The sequence below is a fragment of the Ptychodera flava genome, chromosome 2 (assembly GCF_041260155.1).
Source record: "Ptychodera flava strain L36383 chromosome 2, AS_Pfla_20210202, whole genome shotgun sequence".
Taxonomy (NCBI): domain Eukaryota; kingdom Metazoa; phylum Hemichordata; class Enteropneusta; family Ptychoderidae; genus Ptychodera; species Ptychodera flava.
In genome coordinates this window covers 24,838,706-24,862,565 of record NC_091929.1, presented here as the reverse complement: position 1 = coordinate 24,862,565, position 23,860 = coordinate 24,838,706, and positions in this window count along the sequence as shown.

Genomic DNA, 23,860 nt, shown 5'->3' with positions numbered 1-23,860 from the left:
ATGGTAATAGCTGCAGAAGGGTGGGAAAAGCCAAAACAAACTGATACATTCATAATTGCTCACACACGTGAAACTGAAGAAATCCATACGTTTTGAAGGATCTCGAAAAATTACATCGACATAATCAATGAATGCACACAAGAACAATCAATTGAAATTATCCCGATACTAAGTGTGATTAATGTAAATGTCCTTTTATGAACACTGGTATAGGCTGTACACTACCAAATATCTTTAGCCATGTGCATTTGTATCACAGGACTAAGTTCCGATATCTACTACAGTTGACTATACATTACATTAAGATTTGCCCTGCTTACGATGCTGTAAGTTCCCGGCCTTATACGGCCTCCCACCACAGCCCTTCTGACTACGATAGACAAAGCCGGCGACCGCGGTCCAACACGAACGACTACTTTTCTAACTACTTTCGGCCGAAATCAACTCGATTCCGATCTTTGCCTACCTGAATAACTCACCCGCTCGCAGTCTGCAAAAAAATTTCCAGTGACGTGACGTCCCAAACCGTTAGTTTACCAGCGATGCATGGTCAAGGGCTCAGTGGCTCGCCACACCATTGGATACGTTCATGAAAGATATGACCGGCCACTGGACCTTTGACCGTGCATCGCTGGCAAAGTAACGGGTTGGGACATCACGAGAGCAATTCTTTTTGCAGTCTGTGAGGGGTTGAATTATTCTGATAGGCATAGAAAGGATTCGAGTTTATAGAAAAGTAGTTTTTCGTGTTAGGTCCAAATTGGGACCACGGTCGCCGGATTTTTCTATAAGTGTCAGGAGGGCGGTGGTGGGAGGCCTTATAACGCCGGAAACACACAGCATAGTACGCGGGGCTACATTAAGATCAGATTACGAACGAATCAAGAAGCACTTAAAATGTTAAACGTTGTCTTTGCATTAATAATGAATTTTCACGGTATTGAAATTCATTATTTGATGTGCCACCTTTTGAAGAAGTTTTTTCATGAAAATATTTAACCTATTATTTTAGTAACATACGCCTACTCTGTTTACGACACTGTACATACATGTAACACAGAAATTATGAAGATAATTACAAATGCCCAACAGATTGTGTTTTTAAGAAACAAGCCAAATCGTTTTTCGCATCTCGTCACATTTGAAATATCATTCTCTTTTTTTCACCGACAGTTTTGTAGGATATTGAGGTGGCCTTATTTTCGGTCATGTACAACATACATTTAGCACGTGATATGAATTATTCAGCAATTACTGACTTTCTTGAGCTTGTTCTATGTTCGTAATACTTTCGATTTTGTAACCATTCCAATGTGTAATCAATCTTTGTATTCCTACATCAACAGGTCTAGTTGTGGAACGATCAGCAGATAATTCCATACGTGATGCGACCCAGATATAACTGTGAACGATAGTGTTATACTACAAGATTTTGGGGACATCCACTAAGGAAGTGCCAATAATTATTCATATTCAAATATGTGCATCACACTGAATTATCATCTGCAATGAAAGCAATCTGATTGCCGTCTAATGGTTTAGTAATATTTTAGCTTAGGTATTTTAAATATTAAACGGGAGATACAAGACCATGGACGCACAATTGGGGATTAATTATGTAGCACCACCTTTGATGAGCCCAGGACCTACAGTGCGTTTCACCTGGGTACCACAACTCAACGGTATTAGACGTACACATTTCACGTACAAAATAAACGATTAGCTTGGGTATCACGAAACATTTCAAAGCTACCAGTCCATTGATTAATTACAGTAAACCAGCATTGGGCAGCCGCAGTCTAGACTGAGAGATACACTTGATCTACAATGTAACTGTTTTTACAATTGCAGCTAAGAGCAGACCTCCATTTATCACTGTATCACCTTGATAAACGACAAACTATTCACCAGGCTGTCGCTATGTGCAACCCAGGATCGTACCCTGCCAAAGTCGACCTGAAATCCGCTTATCGCTCTGTACCCATAAGTGTTGACTCACAGCATGCTACGGGCCTACGTTACAAATGCACGCAGCATAAACCTTGGACATACATGTTCGACACACGCCTTCCATTCGGTGCAGCGAAGAGCCCGAAAATTTTCACTCACATCACGTAAAGTATTACCAGAATGATGCACAGGAAAGGGTATGATGTCGTCATCGTGTATCTCGACGACTTCCTAATCATCGCGGACTCTAATTAGCGTGCAAACAAGGCTTGCTTTGCTACAACTACTTCAGCAACTTGGCTTTTCCATAAACTTGGAGAAGTTGGTCGAGTCTACGCAATGCTTAACATTCCTAGGGATCGAGATAAACGTGCACACACGGACTTTGTCCCTAGACGGTATTATAACACCCCACATGCTCATTCTGTGTCGTGATTCGCCAGAATACGTCACGTGACGAGAAATTAGATACGTCTAGTCCCCATCAGGGTATTTTTTGAAAAGCTTTTCCCTAGGGAAATAGTTCTGACCAAATTTGGAAAAGTGTCGGGTCACGTGACCGTCGTGTTGTCTGCTGCTTTCCAACAATGGCTAGTGACTAGATTGCGATGTGCGTCCGGGATAGGTGACGGCACATTCTCTGAAACAGATTTTCCGACATTTTCCAACATTCCAACAGCGTAGGAACTTGAACAGCTAATCAACGGAAAAGATTAAAGTGCAACTAAGGATGTCGCGAGGTATAATGCTTAGAATATCTTTTGAAAGAATGTGGTACCACGTAGGCCTACAACTGAAACCGCTGTGGAAACATAGCCCAGTAAACTTATCACAATTGATTGTTGCGGTGCAAAATATCAAAACACATTAAAAACTATATAACAATACAACATGAGTATGTGGTGTGTTATAAAACACCTATAGCCTGGTCTTTATTCGGGCTATAGCGCTCATCTATTACCCCTCGTGGCCGTGTGTTACCAGAAACACATCGCTATACCCCTAGGCAGGCAATAGGTGTTTACTAAGCTACAAGAAGTAGGCGACTTCTTGGGACATTGGCTTCCTAAGCGGCGAGCGACGAACGCGAGCTTCAGCGACTAATCGGCAAACTAAACCGGGCGGAAGAGTTATTCGCGACGGGCGCACTTTTTTGCGGCGACTCATCGATGTGACAAACTTGGTCTCACGACAGTCACATCACATAAGCCTTAACAGGCAAGAGAAAGCGGACATCAGCTGGTTGGCGAATCTCAGCAAAACTTTTAATGGTACGGCATTCTTCATAGAGGAGACTCCGTTGCCCAAGCAGATTTTCACCTCTGACGCATGCTCAGCAGCGGGAGCGGGCATTTACGCGAACGACTGGTTATACAAGCGATGGTCAGCGGACCATCCAACTACGGCGAATGCGCATATCAACCTCAAGGAACTTTACACCGTCCAGGCAGTGGCATCGTTTCTGGACAAACGCCACATAGTGGTATACACGGACAATGCCACCACCATGTATATAATAAACTCTGGCACGTCACGTAATTCAACAACCATGGGGTGGCTGCGCAAACTCTTCTGACTACCGGCAATCTCCAATGTTCAGATTACCGCCAGGTACGTTAGAACTAATGATAACCACGCGGACTCCTTAACGCGCCTGCATGAAATTAATCACTATTTCAGAGCTTTAGACATCCTACAAAGTCGCGAGACACACCCTTTACAGGAATGTCACTACCATATGTCTGTTTCCACGCACTCCTTATTGCTCCAGGACCTTTGCAGTAAGAACTTTACAAACCGATTAAAAAGCATGGACTCACTTAGCGACAATGACGCTACTTCCAGGGCGCCGGAGGGCTAGCGCCTACCACTAGTGTTGGGGGCTTTTGGCGGAAATCGGCTCATAGCCAGTCAACATTGGAATAAAGTTGTTGACCTTGACCCCAACACTTGTGTCTGTCTGTATGTTGTCAGTATAGGCATCATTTAAGTGAACAATAATAATAAGCAATAAAGCACACCCAGCGATGGTATACCACGAGATATTGACCAGTTTACGACATATATACACGAGCGATAGCGAGTGCATTATGGAGTGAACTGATCAAAATCGAGTGGTATACCGTCGCTGGGTGTGATTTAAATGATAACACACGCCAGCAAGGGCAAGATCACGATTTGTTGCCCGCCCAAGGGATGGTGCTCATGACGGTAATATTGATGATGCCCGAGCCGAAGGCGAGGGTATCATCAATATTACCGTCATGAGCACCAGCCCGAGGGCAGGCAACAAATCGTGATCTTGCCCGTGCTGGCGTGTGTTATTAATTTTATTACACCGAACAAGCAAACATGCAAAGACACAAAAACACAAAGACTTCTTCGAGTACAGTTCGCCTTTCTGAGTCCGGACCTCAGCGTAAAATGTTGTCAGTGCCGAGTCTAGGGTTGCCGCTGAAAGTTTGCCGGTCTCCTAGGTGGCGTATCCATATTTGTTGCTTGCATAGTCGCTGAACACAGAAATTGCATTCCCTGCTGCCATTTTCGTTCGTTTGCTGTTTTCTTGCATCAAAATATCGTCTAACTGTGCCGGTGACAGCTGTGCATGACGTTTCGCAGCCATAGTTGCTGACTGCTTACAAGCGAACGACAATTTGTTATGCGCAGAAAGGACGCGCAGTAAGTAAAATGACGTCATCCATGTAATATCAAATGCAGAGGGCATCATCAAGTTCGCAGAGGGCATTATCACGTTTGCAGAGGGCATCATCACGTTCTTTTACATGTCACGTGAGTCATGTTTAACCAATGGCAGTGCACGCTGAATGAGTGAGGTGTAATAATCATTGTTATTATATCATAACAGTATATTGAAATTCTGGCATGGAATGTCAAAAACGGATTTTTGCTCAACATGAGAGCTCGTGCGTTTGCCAGCCGTGGTATATCGCCAATATGCCACGGTTCTTTTCACGTCTCGACCAATGTAATTGAGCCATCAATATACTGGTATGATATCATACTTGTTTTATTATAGTTTAAATGGGCGGGGTTCGAGGCTGTGAGTGGGACGGTCTCCGGACGAGGCCACCTAATAGTTAATTACAATTGGCTTCGACCTCAGAGCGTTCCCCATCCTCCCTCCCTATCCTACTAGCTTGCAAATTGAATTTTCTTTCCTTTCTTTTCTGCTTTGTCGTCTTTAGAATCTGTATCTTAATACGCCTAGAGTGGCGGCAATCGGCTCATAGCCAGTCAACATCGGAATAAAGTTGTTGACTTTGACCCCCAACACTTGTGTCTGTCTGTATGTTGTCAGTATGGGTATCATTTAAGTGGCACATGTACCCAATGCGGCTGTTCTTCTCACAGTTTGCTCACTTATTCGGTAGTTTAGTGAAGCAGTTACAGAACACAGCAAAACTTCCATTCAGAAAGGCATGTCCAGGGCTTGCCGAACGCAAGCCTAAGAATAGTTTTAGGCTTGCTTTAGGCTTGTTTAGGCTAGCCTAAAGCAAGCTCAAAGCATGCCAGCTTGACAGCAAAGTCTGCATGTCTCATTCTCACCTTGTCAGGGGCCTTTGAGTCTAAAGGTGATGACAATCATTGCTACTGAATAACATGACATTGTATGTGTGATTTCCTGTTCTCACATTCCTGGCCGCTGGGAGTGCGGGATCGACGGTGTGGAAAAAATCGGTCCCACACTCTCAGAAATCGTCCCACACTCTGCAGTAAATATAACACGAGCTCTGATTGGATGATAGACAGGATAATAGACAGTCTGTTTCGTTCCACGCGCAAAATGTTATCCAACTACAAAGTAAGTGGGTCAGAGTACAGTGGCAGACGACAGAGTTGTCACGATTTTGGATAATGTTGAACGTGTCCAATGTGAATTTAACGCATTTTGTGGTCACGTGAGAAAAGAATCTCACACACCAATGACCTGGTATCAGATTTCTCACACTCGTTGCGTATATTTTGTCTCCCACTCGTCTGCGGCTCGTGTGAGACAAAATATTCCCAACTCGTGTGAGAAATCTGATCCCAGGTCCTTGGGGGTGTGAGATTCTATTATACATTGTAGGAGATAATGTGGTTTTGAAAGCTATTCTGTGGGTCCCAGGCTTGCTTTGGGCTTGTTTTGGGTTAGCTAAGTCATGCCAAAGGCAGGACTTAATTGAACACAAGTTTTGCTGCGTACTGTATCAGGTGTTTGTGTGAAGGTCTCAGGTATTGTGTGTCCATGTATTGTGTGTCCTGAAATTATTCCTGTCATTTGCTATTGAACATTGTGACACATATATTTTCATATGTCTATGTTTTGACCATGGCAACATAAGATATCAATAATTGAACACTGTCTCAAACATGGTTTTAGACAGTGTTCGATTTTACACCGTCTCAAACCTTGTTAGAGAACGTTAAAAACGATATTCAGTTGAACACCGTCTCAACCATTCTTTGGGATGGTGTTCAATTGAACGCCGCCTCAATGTTTGAGACGGTGTTCAATTGAACACCGTCACAAACATTCTTTGATGCGGTTTTCAATCGAACGCCATCTCAAACTTGGTTTGAGATTGTCTTCAATTGTACACCATCTCAAACCTTGTTACAGAATGTTTGCGATGGTGTTCAATCGAACATCGTCTCAGACATTCTTTGAGACAGTGATCACTTGAACGCCGTCTCAAACTTGGTTTGAGATGGTGTTCAATTGAACGGCATTCAGTTGTACATCATCTCAAATATCAATTGCCTGTTTTATTCTTCCAAAATATGTATTTTTATGACAGAGTTAATGATTCCAGACTGATAATAATATATTGTGCAAAGTCCAAGAAAGATCCGTTTTTGAGAAAGCTGATACAAAGTTATATTTGCCTGTAAAATATATCAGTTCAACTTTCTTGCTGTAAATCTGTATTATTTTTATTCATTAATTGTTGAATAAAAATGCCAGTCAACAAAAATGTGTTTTTGTACTGCCATTTCTTGTGTTTCACTTTGGCAAGTATGTCTCACATCTGGATTTTTTGGATGAAATTGTAAATTATTTGGAAATATATAAAAATGAGTTTTCTTAACTTCCAAATTTAAAATAGATTTCGTGGACCGAATGGAAATTTTGAATTGCGATCTTTATGTCAGTCATTCTGAAGAACCTTCAAACAGCAGAATTTTGCAAACCAAAGAATTATGCAAAAAAATTTCAGCAGCCTGAAATTATAAACCATAAATTCCAACTTTTGATAACAAAATTTTGCAAAATAGTAGTAAAGTACAGCAAAACTAAGAAATTTATCATATAAATATCAGAAAACCTCAAGATAAGAAAATCCCAAAATAGATCAGAGGGTGTTCATAATGCATACACTGGATGACATTTAACTGGTCAAATAATCATTTCCATTCACGGTAATATATTACCAGGTCCATAGGACATTTTTTATTACAAATTTAAGTAGGACCATCCTGAACCACTGATAGTTAGTGGTGGTACCAGGTGTCCGGAATGGGTAAGCGTACCCTGCTAGCACGCTACACCCATCAGGATTGGTCCCAAATTGTCTAAATATTGTATGAAATGATACAGTGTATGAATCACTGTAATAAGTCAAAGCAAATGATAGTTATCAGGGGGAAAGCACTATTTGTAACACCTGGAGGAATTTAGCGTTCAATTATCACATTCTTTCTGAATATAAAAATCCCTGTCCGCTTTACACGTTCTTATTCCGAGTCCAGGAGAGCCGTAAAACCCTCCGCCGTCGCGTCTGCCTAACAGTCAGTAAGAAGACTTCTTGTAAAGAGACATGCACCATGGCATTAAAAACAAGTCTAAATAGACATATTTTTGAAGGATATTTCCGGGCAGTACCGAAGACTCAATCGATTATGGAGTGACTAAACGATCACTGCTAGACTTTGATCCATCGACGTCGGCATTGGTCTATTAAGTAGCTTACACGTTCTTCCGCTGAAATGGCATACGTAATTTTATCATTTGTTACGACTGAAAAACCCTGTGCCTACAGAAAGAAGGCTAACTTAGTTGGAACCATTTAAGCTGATACCCCAGACATCATCTCCGGGACCAAACGCGGCACATGCGATCAGTAGCATGCTTTTTTACATTTTTATAGACTTACGATAGTGCAGCTATTATAGGAGTAGTTCCAATTCATTAACTAAATGTTGTTTAATAGATAGTTTGCGTAGTTCTTAATGTCGTGTGAGTGACGGTTGGATTATATTACAACTATTTATGGTTCAATTATATATCAAAAGTTAATGCACTGAATTTGACTAAACTTACCAGGTATATAAACTCACTTGATTTGGTACGACGGACATACTAATTATTTACGTCCATTTGCATACACAAAGTATTAAGGTAAGTATGTCATAGATCAAAGCTGCACGCCTTCACAATATCCTTTGTTCACAGAAAGTAGTGTGATGCGTGATGCAATCAAGAGCTACTCGGCTCAAGACCATATAGATGACTTCACGTGTTTCTCATCGCTGGTTCATCGATATCATGGCTGTACCACACCACATCCAGACAGTTCCTACACTTTAATTTCTAGATATTCAACATTTGTACGATGTATTCACTTTCATATTTTTCGTGTAATGAAATGTAAATGCGTATACTCTCAGCTTTTTCTTTTAAACTAAATTGTACCTTAAAATGCAATTTTGATGCATGAAACAAAATTAATCATGTTAGTCGCCTACAATGAACATATTTTTAAAAAGGCTTGAAATCGCATCTCTTTGAGAGACCTTTCTGATCTTTGTGTTCCTGTTCAGCGCCTTAGAACATTGATTGATTAATTGATTTGAAGAAGAATGAAATCAATCCGTGAAAAGGAGTTTCGTCAAAATGTTGCAAAATTAATATTATATAGCCATAAACCAAAAGCCAAAAAGACATCTATGGCCTTTATCTTTGTTGTTTTAAAACTAACAAGTATGGTGCAGAGAGGCGTGCGCCGTCTATCAAAATCAATGAAAGAAAGTAAAATGAAAAGCTATACATGAAATTTCTCAGACATTTCATAGTCGAATATGAACATCAAAGACTCATAAGTCTAGCTTATAAACAGTTTTAGGGTCACCACTTACGTCCAGATGATATAAGATTTTAAGCTGTAGCGGAAAAATTGTACTGTCACAATAATTATATCATTTCTTGTTTGTCTAAATTTAATGTCAACATAGGTAATACATAATAAGTATATTAATTTTCCACTATAAGTTAAACCTAGGCCTACATTTCTGCTACTTTTTGCTACTAAATGAGATTGTTATGATTCCCTTCCTATCGCTACGATGTTGATCAATTACAATCACTAGGCAAAGTGAGTGTCACATAGCACAGTTAGGCACACCAACAAATGAACATTCTGTCATTAAAATGCAGTGCTGCAATGTCGTCATAGCGGTATTGTTCTGAGATTCATGCTGGATTGTAGCAGGCATGCTGAGCGATGTCCAAACGTCCTTGCCACTCAATCAGGACATGTTATTATTTAATGGACGAAGATTGGGAAGTTCGGGTAGTGAAAGTAGTAACTTACATTCCTGGTACTCAAAATTCAGAAATGATCGATACAATAGTATTTCAGCCAAAATGTTTTTAAGTGGCAACATATCTGGCAAATCTGGCATATTACATATTTTGAATTTGAAATGTGGTAATGAAAAATTATAGTTATCAATACTGAGAACATTGTTCGTTGTCACTTTTTAATGTGACTTCGCCTGTATGTAATTACGCTTGTAATCTTAAAACCCCAAATTCAAAGGGCCAAAGACATCTTTTTCCTCATAATGTATGTAGAATTTGCTTCTGCGGATGGGTATGACGCAATTTGTCGCGGATTGAAATGATGTATGTATGTATGTATGTATGTATGTATGTATGTATGTATGTATGTATGTATGTATGTATGTATGTATGTATGTATGTATGTATGTATTTGTATGTATGTATGTATGTATGTATGTATGTATGTATGTATGTATGTATGTATGTATGTATGTATGTATGTATGTATGTATGTATGTATGTATGTATGTATGTATGTATGTATGTGTAGTGTGTGTGTTTATGTATGTTTGTGCGAAATTATGTGTGTACGTGTATATGTCTGGTGTATGTATGAACGTATGTATTTTACATGTCTGAATGAATACACTCTATTCGTACGCGTATGATTATGTGTACGTATATATATATATATATATATATATATATATATATATATATATATATATATATATATATATATATATATATATATATATATATATATATTTATTACATGCCTCGATGTGAGTGCAAATCAGTGCATTGATTTGAATAGGAACATCCGGGATGTTAGCGGGTCGGTGAACAATGTACTGACCGGTTTCCATGGTTACCCGGTCCAGTGAAGCCCTTCGATGTTTTCGACGTCAAAGTAGACGCTTAACGCTAGATGTAAAATATCCATGCATGCACTGCTATTTGGAATTGCATTAAAATCTGTTTGATGCTGGTCGATAATGGTAAAATTGTTTGAAAATGCCCTGCATGTAACTAAATGTTAAATAGCATTGTGAAGAGGCATGTAATAAAATATTATTGCCTGAATACATGGGTTTATGTGCCCTCGCAGGAGGAGACAATATGTATGTGTGTGTGTATGTATGTATGTATGTCAATTATTTTTTTTACATTCGGCGCCTCATATTTGACTTTACCTAGTTTCTATTACGCTGAGAATGTACTAAACGCCGTGCTGTTAATAAACATATTTGCATTTCACAAAAGATTATCATGACCATTTCTAATTATTAGATGACAACGACGTTACACCATCTTTGTGATTACTAAGCAATATAGAATGGTTTTCGCAATTGCAGATTTTACCCGTGATGTGCCGTCCGTTGTGAGTTCAATTCAATCGGGGATTTAACAAAATTTTATATAACATAATCATCAACTCCCCCTCTTTTACACATATTAGGCACCCGTAAGCTTTTCAGTGATAACACTTCCACCATGCACTGGTATGGATTTGAAACACATGAAAATAAAAATTGCAATATCCACTTGCACAGAGCCCGTATCACAGTAAACCAGAACTAATAGGGAGCAAATTCAAAACTATCTTCCTGAAACAATATGTACTATTCATTCATAAACTGTTGCAAAATGTACTGTTCATCGTATTTATGTTTCTGCTACTTTCATTCGGAATGTCAAAATCCTTATTATGAAGCATTACATTGCGAGCCTTACTGCTAGGTCATCTCCAAGATATCAGTTAATGTTTTCTTCTAAATAACTTTGTACAATCATTATGTTAGTGACAAGTAGTCATTTTTCAATGAGTACAATGTCAACGACCTTTCCTCTGAAACTAGGCACATGACATCATTGTGAAAAGATGCATCTGTGGAGGGTTTCCTGGGCTCTATAATGTAAAATGGAAGCAACCTTCAATTAACTTAACTTCATACCTTTGAAATAAACGATAATAATAATAATATCAACAAATGCGAAAAGTGATTACCGTAATAAGCAGTCAAAACCCCTCCTGTCATTTAAATCACAATTATCAATGGACGTGAATAATGGCAGAGGAATGGAGATAATTTCATTTCCGAAGCAATCTATATGTAAAACTTTTAATCTCGAGTTAATCTGTCTCTGTACCAAAGTGCAGTATTTTAGCGTCGTCTACTCTAAGACTTCTGCCCAGACACCTAACTGTACTGAAAAAGGTCATGATAAAACTAGGTGCATGTAAGGATATTTTAAGTGATTGGTGGGGCCGTGGTTGCTACCTTTTTCTCGAGTAAAGCAGCAGATCTAAATTATCTCTCGCAGGGTAACATTCGCTAACCCAGCCGTTCACATACGTAAATATTGATAGTATCAGACACAGAGTAAATGAAACGTGTACATAGGCTTTTAGCTGGGGAAGCGATGTAGTAACGATTTTATGTGTAACAGTCCGGGTGTGGGAATGAAATCACAGCAACTGAGGCTGAATAAGAAAATGAATTATATTTAACATTCGCACTGTCTCCTTCCTTTCTCTTAAGTATTATTACAGAGGGAAATTAGAGAGCTGGAAACCTCAATTGACTGTAAACTTGAAAGTAATGAAAATTTATAAAGGGATACCTGGATCTGAATGAAAAATATTGACATTTCGAAGTCAACTTATGTAATTTGCTCAAACTTTCCTGGAAGGAAATTTCAATGATTCTCTTGCAAAGTCATGAATACAAATCAGGGATCATCACGCAAATTTTCACACAAGAGAAAAATTACTTTGAATTGATCGATACTTACATTTCATAATGTAAACTTTTTGGGGTAAGAAATGAGTGAAATACCAAAAATCTGTCCCCGAGGTACATTCTACTCTCAGTTAATAAGTTAAGAGCATGTCAGAATGTTTCAAGAATAAAATACGATGAGGATATCAAAAACTAATATGATAAGTAAATAGATAAATAAATAAGTAAATAACTAATTCAGTAAACTAAATGAATTAAATAAAATTATCATCCTTCATGTCTTTTTCAAAAACAAAACTTTTTATGTTTAAGACTGAAAACAAATTGTAAGCCTTCTATTGGCATGGCTAGCTTGCATTAATTTTAAATGATTACGTTCAACCTGACGTATTATTTGTATCTATGTTCTAACCTCACATTCGGTCGCTTTGTGTAACTCGCGTAAGTCTCTCTGAACCAAACTGTTAACCGAAACACTTTAAAATCGCTCTCGAAAAATATTCAATGTATTGCAAAATCTTTGTTTACGCATTACAATAGTCCTTAAAACTATACACTTCGTTCTGTGGCATTGAATCTCACGCTTGTCTGTAAAAGAACTAGGAGAACAGACAGGCGTAGAGGGATACAAAATACAGCGATATCGATATTGTTCTAGTGTGTGATGGTGCACTGCAAATCATCATCTGTTGCTCCAATTTAACATCGTTTTATAATACCTTGGCGTCATTACACACGCATGACCTGTAGCAAACGGACACACGTATCGCATATCATGAAATAGAAACGTGTAATACTGTATTGCTGACAACTTTTGGCGTATAATTCTGACGTTCCTATCAAGCGTTGTTACGTTGTCCAACATGAGTCAGTACAACACCAACATAACCGTTGTGATAGTCGAGCAGCATTTCGCTGGTGATATTACAATGTCTTCATCTTCGTAAGAATGTACTCTATATACGACATGCCCGTTAAGCCCCAATAGCTGGAAATTTTGTGCATTATTTTCATAATTTTTATTCAAACCAAAGTTGGTTCGTGTAAATGTTCTAACTGAAGGACATGTATAGAAGTATCACTGCTCGCTGATTTGGACCATGCCTACACGTTTTAACAGGCTGAATAATAAACGGGTGCCGCACTCATAAAATGGCGCCCTCACGGAAAAGTACAAAAAACAGTATTTCCTGCACGTACACATGGTGATCATACCAGAAACAAGCATGAAGCCATTTATTTGAATGCACAACACACGGTGGCAAACATTTTGTTGTTGTAATCTTATTTTTCTCTGTCATACGACTAGTTTTTGAAAATGGTGGGAAATCTATAATGATGTTAAACGTTTAAATTTACATGTCATGTTGGCACTTATTACAGTATTATACACTTTTTCAGTCTTTAATGGGTCTTATTCAAAGAAAACTCTTGGAAAACGGGATATTTTGAGATCTTTTTATTACAGATTTACAGCTATTGGGACTTTAACGTAAATTGATTGGCCCGTGGATTGTACTTATAGTTTGTTTTAATGGAGAGCAAGGACAAAGTTAAGATAAATGCTATTTTGTTTTTTTCTCGTCTACTTTAAGCCTTCGAAACCCCGATCGCTTACCTTCCATTTCTTCCTAGTAACCTCCAAAAAGGTTTGAACGATGTTGACACTGCATCACATAGATATGATTTCTAAAGTGCCATCTTATCGACTGTTCATGAAGATTACAGTAGTAAGAACTGTCACATGCTTTTCCGTGTAAGAAGTCTACCTCAAAAACCGCTCCGCACTCCTTGTATATGTCAAAATAGTTAACCACAAAGAAAATATCCAATGTGTATGTGTATTTTCATACATAATCAGTGTATATTTGTACCATAGGCCGGTGGCCTATGGTACTGAATAAGTACTGAATAAAGTACTGAATAAAATGAATGAATGAATATTGAAATAAAGTACTGAATAAATTGAATGAATGAATGAGTACTGAATAAAATGAATGAATGAATATCCAAATATTGAGTAAAGAACTTCACAAATTTTATGTTTTGTCCACAATTTCCTCGGAGAAACACGTGGCAAGTGAGCAATATCAGCTATCATGACACCTGTTCATCGCTGATGGAAAATATTTCATCGCTATTATTGGTTACAGTCATAAGGAGTCCGCTTTATTTTTCAACATTACAACTGGTCCGTCGTGTAATTGTATTACTTTTTTCTAATGTATGTTAGTAGTAAACTCGCCGAATAAATCATTCTCGGTGTGTTTCTTTCCAATGTCAATGCAGAGTACGATGTCTCACTGCCAACATCACAAATGCTACAAGTAAATATCAAGGGTCAATTATATGAAAGCGGTAAGGTCAAAAATGACAACAATCTCAGGGATATCGCTTAGCCTATTTGATATCCTCCTATCAAGTTATGATGGGATGATCTATATTTACTAATCATTTTTACATTGTTAAAGATGAACATCCTTTCTTCCGTTTCATTATCGGTAAGTACATAGCATACTGAACATCACCACGTATACAACATTGTGACTGAAACAGCGAAGAACCTAAAATGTCAAACATTTAAATTTTGTTTACCGGGAATTGCAATATTCTTCACAGCATACACACTGTTTTTAGATATTCGACACTGATACTGACCACTGTCGTGGATTCGATATAACTAAGGTGGAAAGCATTGTTCCTCCGTAGGAGACGACATATCTCCTGTCGTTCTGTAAATATATATATATATATATATATATATATATATATATATATATATATATATATATATATATATATATATATATATATATATATATATATATATATGGTCGCCACCCCTGTATTAGCTTCATGGCTGTAGAAGTTTTCGATTTAAAAAAACTTAGCCATGTAAATTGTTTTCTTTCTCCAATTGGTTTAAAATGAGCCTCTGCAGGTAGGAGATCAGAACAGAAAGATTTGCAAAAATTGAGAGTCCAAATGGCTAGTCCAGAGGCGCATTCTACCCTGAAAAGATCATTCTTCCGCAGAAAGGAAAAGCACGATACATGTTAAGGTTCCAAGACAGGAAATTGACCTTTTTAATTTAACAATTTTCTAGTGATTGATAAGCTACGAACCCCCGTAAATTATATATTTTCGGAAAGCCTAGATATAGGGAAACATTTTGGTTGGTTACCATAGTCTCAACATATTTGTTTACATAACTACCACGTGATAGGAACTTTGCATAACCTTTCAAAAATCATTTTTCCCTATGTTTATTCCAATGCTTTGAGACATAAGGCTGAAATTTTTGAAAGGTGTCCTAAATAAAAAGATGTCATAAAGATCTTCCAAAGTGCGTCGCAGAATTTTTTAAAACCTTCTTTATGTCAGAAAAACACTTCCATAGCGGTAAATTTAACCCTAGTTGATTTCTTTAAGATTTGTGCTAAAAAAGCTAAGCAAGATATAAAAATTCTCTGACACACTTTGAAAGAGCGTTGTGAAAGCTTTAATTTCAGAAAGTTTGTGTCAGATATTTTGAAGAATTGAGTCAAAACATAGGGAAACCCGATTTTTGAAAGATTATGCAAATTACCTGTCACGTGATAGTTAAGAAAATAATGGTGACACTGTTGTTACCAAAATATTCCCCTATATCTAGGATTTCAGAAAGTGTACAATTTACTGGGGCTCTGAGTTTATAAACCACAGAGAATTGTTAGATTAAAAAGGTCAATTTCTTGTTTCGAACCTTACGTAAAGCAATGCATGTCGCAGGAATAAATTAAGAATATTGTTTACATAAAGTTATTAACGTAGGGCTAAGTACCTTCAAAGGTATTCCGTTTAGTAGCCATTTTGCCGACTTCGCATTTCCTGTAGTGGTGCACCTTAACTCGGCAAATGAGGGAAAATATTTGAAGGACATTTCAAGGCGATCTAAAGACAGATATAAAAACAATAAAAAGTGCGTTGAGTAACGATTGCCTTGATCGTGTTATGAGCATCATGTCATCTACAGATGGATGAGTAATTTTTCGGCTGAAGAGTAGTATTGTAAATCCATATCAATAAGACTATGCTGTAAAGTCAGTGCCAAAATGAGTCAAACACATATTAGCACGAAAACAAAGTTGATGTGACAATTGTTTTTTGTTCATGATTACATTAAGAACATAGAACTTTAGAACAAAATTCAGAGAGCAGCTACAGTGACAACAGTCTTGTTTAGTTTTTCTAAAGCTGTTGATCACAAACACGATTTTGGTCTCTACTGACCTTTTACCTCAGTCGTTGAGCAATAATGTTCTTGACCTGATATTTCTTCATGAATGACTTTGCTGCCTATATTTCAAAAAGATAAATAAACTTGTTAAGTGTTCATCTTTCAACACCCATATTCGTCTCAAATGCACTGGAAATAAATCGTTTTATACACTGTCGCCTCATTTTAATCTATTAGCCATTTTATATAATTGTGACATAATATTCAACTTCCATGGCATTACAAACTAGCAGTTTACCGCATGCATTTTCCAGAGCAATAAAAATGGTACTGAGATAAAGTTTATAATTCATTGTATCCATGAAGAAATGACCGGTCAATTTTTCAGGAAGTGCAGGCCTTCATATAATTATTTTCACTTTTTTCCTTATGTTTTGTCGATAATCTGCAGACGGCGTATTAACTGTCATCACCGGGGAACCATTATTATTTTTGGCACTAGGACTTGAAAAAACAGGAGTTCTGTCATTGATGATGAACAGTAAGGAATACCTCAAAAACTAAGGGAGTGTTCAGTTATTATGGCCGAGATAGTGTAAAGTTTAGTTCGACCTTACTCAACCTTTCTGTAGAAAGTCTTGAAGGTTTTAGAAATTTAACTAGAAACGGTTACTGAGAGAGAGCAAATAATGAGTACAAATACGTAGAGCTCATTATTTCGGCGACATTCAAAATCATGTAGATAACAACTACGGAACGTTCGCTGAATTGTATGAAACCGCCTGAGAAACTTAAGGAGCTGGAGCATTTCAGTCCTACATTCAAACCTATATTTTAAATAATCGGCTTTGTTTCAGCGTCAAAGTCAGATTTTCGTTACACAGACTTAATACCATTATGGAAGTCCCCTCTGGATGAAACCAAATAGGGTCGATGTTAAGAGAAAGGACAATCATTTTAGTAAAATGTACTAATCACTACATTTAAGCAATAGTATACCCCTGTTGACTCAGTAGGGCTCGAGACGTGACTTAATATACTTCACTGCTCACAGAAGCGAAGATAATGATACATCCCTGCACTAATAAGTGGGCATTCCCTAAAGTTAAGTGTTCGCTGACATTTATTCAGAAAGTAGGAGCTATAATGGAGCAAAGCTGTTCAGGCTATACCTTGAAGTTCGTAGTGACAATTATATAACACCATGGTGTGGCAAAGAACCATCTCAATCACGTTCTGAGCTCTTGCTTAATCGAGCAACAAGCAATTTGTAAGTTGATCAAAGTTCTTGCAATGCTTATTTACTATTGTTTCAAAACTATTTACGTTTTGCCTGTAAATGCCCATGATGTCAATAAAATAACATTACGGTGCTACCTCAAAGTACAAGAGTAAATCTGTGACTCTATGCGAGCGTGTAGATATAAAAAAAGTTACGAATCCAGTGTTGTCAGATTAATCTTCGGAAAATGTTACTTTGCCTGACTTGAAGTTCCGATTCTCATAGGTTTTTTGATACATTGTCCTTGGAAACGTGCATAATGCAAGGTGAATTAAGCGATCGGTGTCACACGTGATTTGAGTCAAACTCGCTGGCTTGTGCTATATGTCACGAATTGAACATAAATCCTTGTATTGCCACATGTGAGAGGGTTATTGCTTAAATGAATTAATAGACAAACGATTGAATCAATCAGTTAATCAATACAAACACATCACGATACACCCAAAATATTCATCTTATTCCTACTTACCTTGAATCTTGACAGAAACGCTGGTCTCCTTTTCCAAACCACAATCCGTTTGCAATAACACCAAATTTGCCAATATCATCTGACGACACATTGTGTATTAACAATAAACTCTTCTGTCTGCTAACAGAAATGCTTTCAGTGATATTGTATTTTGAGCTGTTCTAAGAATAAAAAGATATGACTCTTTTTTAAATACCAGAACAAAAATATTGACACAAGCACATATATCGACCCATCTACCTGAGAATATGCAGGCGTTGCTGTGGTGTATAAATTGCGCTCTTGTCAGGGATCTTCGCCACAGAACAGACCTGAGCGCGATCGATACGATAGAGCACCGGTAGCCTGCATATTCAAAGCTACTGTCCGTCCATCTGTCAGAGTATGCACGCAAACATGCCTGCCTCCATACGCTAACACATACATACATAACACATACATACATACATACATACATACATACATACATACATACATACATACATACACACACACACACACACACACATACATACACACACACACACACACACACACACACACACACACACACACACACATACATACATACATACATACATACATACATACATACATACATACATACATACATACATACATACATACATACATACATACATGTTATAATGAAAAGAACAAAAGATTTGAAAAATCATTCAGGGAAAATGATAAAAGTAAGACTGAAATCTATCTTGCCTCAATACGGTTTTTATGATATTTCCACGTGATTGCGGCGGAAACGTCATGAACTTCGCATACAACCTCAGCACTGTCTCCATTAGAACTTGGTTCCTTTTCTACTGTTACTTCAATAACAATACGTGCTGTGGTTGAAAATTAATAATATAGGTATATGAATATTTCAAAACAGTGGTGCACTATCACTTTTATATATCATTGTACACCCAAATAGTTTCAATACGCACGCAAAGTAAGGGCGGGTCGTATACACATGCACACTTACAAGTTCGGTTGAAAGTTGACCTGTTATCTTCCCTTGAAAAAAAATAACGAATTGGTTAACCAACGGTATCGACTAAAGGAGTGTCTTACAGTGCTTTATCATATACCCATGCCCATATTGCTACATCCTAGTGACGTTCAACGTAAAATATCAGTCGTGATATTTCACAGTAAACGTCGAGATATGCACGATGAACGTCATTAGTTTTAGAGTTTTCCCGAACTACATTACCAGTTTGTTGGTAAAAAACGTAAACAACAAAAATGGCTGCCGCTCCCCGCCTGCGAAGCGATGTCGCCGAAGTAAAAACTCGAAGGGCTTCGAGAGACACGGGTATTTCTGGTTGAAAATACGGAAATATCACGTTGAGTCTTGAAATGTTTTCCCATGGTATTTTTTTGGTCAAGTTCTAGCAAACATTCTGCCGTTCGCACGGCGCCGGCACTGTGCACGGTCTCCACCGAACAGGTAGTGAGCGCGTGGCGTGACAGCGATGTCGCGCGCGCGCGACGACTGTTGACATGGCAACTCTAAAGGTAAACTACATAAAAATGTGTCATTTTGGTTAATTACATCCCACGATAGGGAGCCCTCTAGTGACACCTTAAGTGTTCAAGTTTGCCATTCTGCCTGTTTCCGTTCTGCGGGGAACTCGTCTTGTGTGCATCCTGTTTTGCTGTCTTTTCCTTTCATACTGACAGTCCTTAGTCTGAGTCTTCTTCGTTGCCAATATTCCGATCGGTAGTTCCTTTCCATATCAACATGGCAGAAGCAACATCCGACGTTCATGAGGGTTCAGAAGTACCTGAAGTAAAGCACACGACACAACACGAGGTCGTTTATTCAACCCCACATATCATATGGATTAGAAGTATGGGGAAATACATTTACTTCCTATATGAATTGTATTTTTTGTCCCAGAAAATGGTTGTGCGGGCAATCTCATATGCTCATTTCAGGGACAGTTCGTCTCCACTCTTTAATAGTTTGGAACTCCTTGATGTATTTAAGTTACACAGGTTTTTGATTGGTATCTTTGTTTATGATTTATTACACAATAATTTACCACATTCGATTACAGATTACTGCATGTTGTTAGATTACAAATACAATACACGACAAAAAGAGCAAGGGAATTTATGTATCCCACCTGTTAAGACATCAATAGGAAAACAATCAATAACATACACAGGTGCAATTACATGGAACAATATCACACTTAATACAAGAAAGGAACTGACAAGACATAGTTTTTCACAGTCACTTAAAAGGGATTTGCTGACTGAATATATGATATAGACACTTTTCTCACCACTTACTTTAAACAGTAGAAGCTGGGTCTTAGATGTGATGAATTTTTTGTATATTTTAATTTCTTTAACATCCATGAATGTACTATTAAGCTGAATCGAGGGGTCAGACTTTGATTAGCATTATTGCTATTTTCTGACTCCTATTACCTGTAAGCTTTTGAATGATTTGTATACCTTCTTTGTTCTAAATATGATTTGGAAAAATAATTTTTCAGGTAATAAAGTTAATCAATCAATCAATCAATCAAAAACCCTGTTCCCGCCACCATCAATCAAGCGCAAGGAAACTGGCGAGCCGCTTGCACTCCGTGCAAGACCAAGGACAGTTTTCAAGGTGGCATCCGCAAATAAGAAGTCGACCTCACGCCCGCGGGCAAGCAGTAGAGTTCAGAAACAGTTAGAAGCAGTTACTAATCAGGTTAGACGCCATTTTGTTAAATGGCGTCCCCTCTCTGCGCAAGCTCCGTGCCGTACGATGATCGAAATCAGGATAGATTTAAAGCTGAACAGTTTTTGATCGGTTACAGTTGTAATAGCATATTGCACCTTAAAATGTTCCTTCTGTATGACGATTTTTGTATCCCAGTGTCTTTCTTCTTGGGTTTCATGGTGTCGCGCGTGATGTTGACATCTTCGTCAAATACTTTATGAATGAAGCCTGTTCACATAAACATTCTGATATTTATGCGCAAGGCGCAATAAAGTAAAGCCTCAAAATTAAAGGTTTTTCGTTCCATTAGTAAATATTCCCCAAAATTATGGGCATGGGTATATGATAAATCGGTTATTACCCAATATCGCCTGTTCCTTGTGTCGTATCAGCATTCGTGTCATTTGTGCTGCGCCAGACACTCGACTTCATCTCGCGTCTGACGCAGCACAAATGACACTCATGCTGATACGACACAGGAACAGGCGATATTGGGTAATAACCTCTAATTACTACATCAGCAAGGATAATTTTCTGCTCATTAACCCTTATTGAAAATGTTGAGTGGAAAATCAGAGCAATTATGCTAGCAAATTTGCAGGAAAAAACCGATTAAATCATTGTATGGCTGAATCATAAACGTAACGTTGCCATTATAAACCGCATATAGCGTGAACCTCATTGTTCTGACACCAGTGTTCGTATATAGGCTTTGACTTAATGATTATTTATAAACTAAAGCAGTTCAAAGAGAAGATGACTTACCTTTGAAATGAAACGTTATATTGAAATGCTCAGTCATCCCATCTATATCAGTTGTTCCTAATAGGTAGTCGCCGTCTCTTGGGCATTTAATGGACTTAAATAATGACATGCAATACGGTTGTTCGTACAGTGGTACTATATTATCACTGTAAGAGTGACAACGTATTTTCTTCCCGGCACTGAATTGATAGTTGTAAATATCGTAATCGAGCTTTTTATCTACCAGGGAAACATCTAAGTAAGTGCAAGGGTTGGAACCATGAACAATGATAGCCGTTCGGTTTCTTCTGCTCAACACATCAACTTGTCCGTTGTATTCTGTTAGAAACAAATATGAACTGTAATGACAATATCATTCAAGTATCGTAAGTATTTCATTTAAGAGTCCGATGACATCAGTCTTTTGAAACAAATGTTGAAGTAAAAGAAACGTACAAGTAATTATTATAAAATGTGTGTGTGTGTGTGATATTCTGGAAATTCTATGACGAACATTCTACCAACATGGTAAAAAAATAATTGTAGTCGATTAAACGCGGAAGGTCTATTTCTTTGATAACTCAAGTATCATTAATGGTGTTCCTTACAAGAGACTTGAAAACAACCTACAAGTTTACTTTTCATTAAGTACGGTATATTTGCTTGATTTATTAGTCGGTGTATCCATTCTGTAATGATGTTATTCTTTACTTCTGATAATCGAATTTTGACTACGATGACTAAGCAAAAAATAAACGAGCGTCACCCAAAATACGCCCAAAATCTCATTTGCTACGACTTTTAGGCATTTTTTTTTAAACTTACTAACATGGTCGAAAAATTTGCTTACCTACTATTGATAAAATCGTATCTCCCAATATCCCTCTCACCTCTGACCACCATGTGTAAAATCCATTGCATGCAACTGTTGTTTCCTTGACAATCAAGACTAGAAACTTATCTTGTTCTCTGAGAAACACATTAATAAATTCGAAGTCCCGCTTGATTTGCTTAGGTGGGAAGCATTGGACGACATGCGACGTTCCTATGAGTTTAACAGAAATAATAGCGGCAACAACAACAACAACAACATTAAAATTACGACCACAATAACAACCCAAAATGACACCAAAACATCACAAACGACACTACTACTACTACTACTATTATCATCACTGTCTTCGAATTGGCAATTTTGATAAATTATATTGCCGTACGTCGTTTATTTTTCACTGGATCTCTTTTAAGCATTTATAGGTATCACTGTAGTTGTTTCATTGTGTTCGTTCACTTAGCGCACTGAATGCACCATTGTTTTGCTTTCCCCAATATATCACCAACGGTCTTCTCATGCGGTATAGGCTACGATTTTAAATGATAATTTATTTTTGCTTATGGCATAATATAATTTCTATGTTTTCATATTACCTGTTTCCATCGTCTTATTGATGCAAATTCTTTCATTATCAGTACGTGTCACTGTACTGTTCAGCAACAGTGTTGTCCCTTCTGGTGCAACAACTTCTTCTGCAACATCAACCACTATAATGCTGCCATTCACAACTCTTTGTCCTTAGATAGATAAAGTGACCAATACATAGTACCCAGATGATTGTCGTGTTGCTCGACGTGGAGTTAAAATATAATGACAACAAACAATGTATATATTTTCTGCTTATCGAGGGATAAACCGAACTAAGTACTAGGGATTTGGCTGAGTGGTTCTGTCTTGTTGCTTCTCCGCTCGGTGACTGGCTACAGTATGTCGTGACGTCGAACCCGATTGAAAACATTGTACTTGAACGAGGGCATTTGCTTTACAAACAGTTATCTACAGAATTCGAGAATACTTATCATCGACACTACAAATGTAATGACAGCCACATCATAAGCGTACATAACACTTACTTTCACGAGCCGGTTATTTCATACCGAAGAGAGGTGAAGTTGTGAAGACGGTGCAGATAACAGATACAAGAAATAAGTATTTGACAAGTTCCATCTCCAGCTACCTAAAATTTAAAAATTGACAAAGAAATAAACGTCAGTTGTAAACTATGTATGTATTAGTCTAGTCGTAAGGTAGGGTTCCCATGCACCCCATGGATGTATTTTTTTAACCTACATTTTTGTAATCCTTAGGGTCTATAT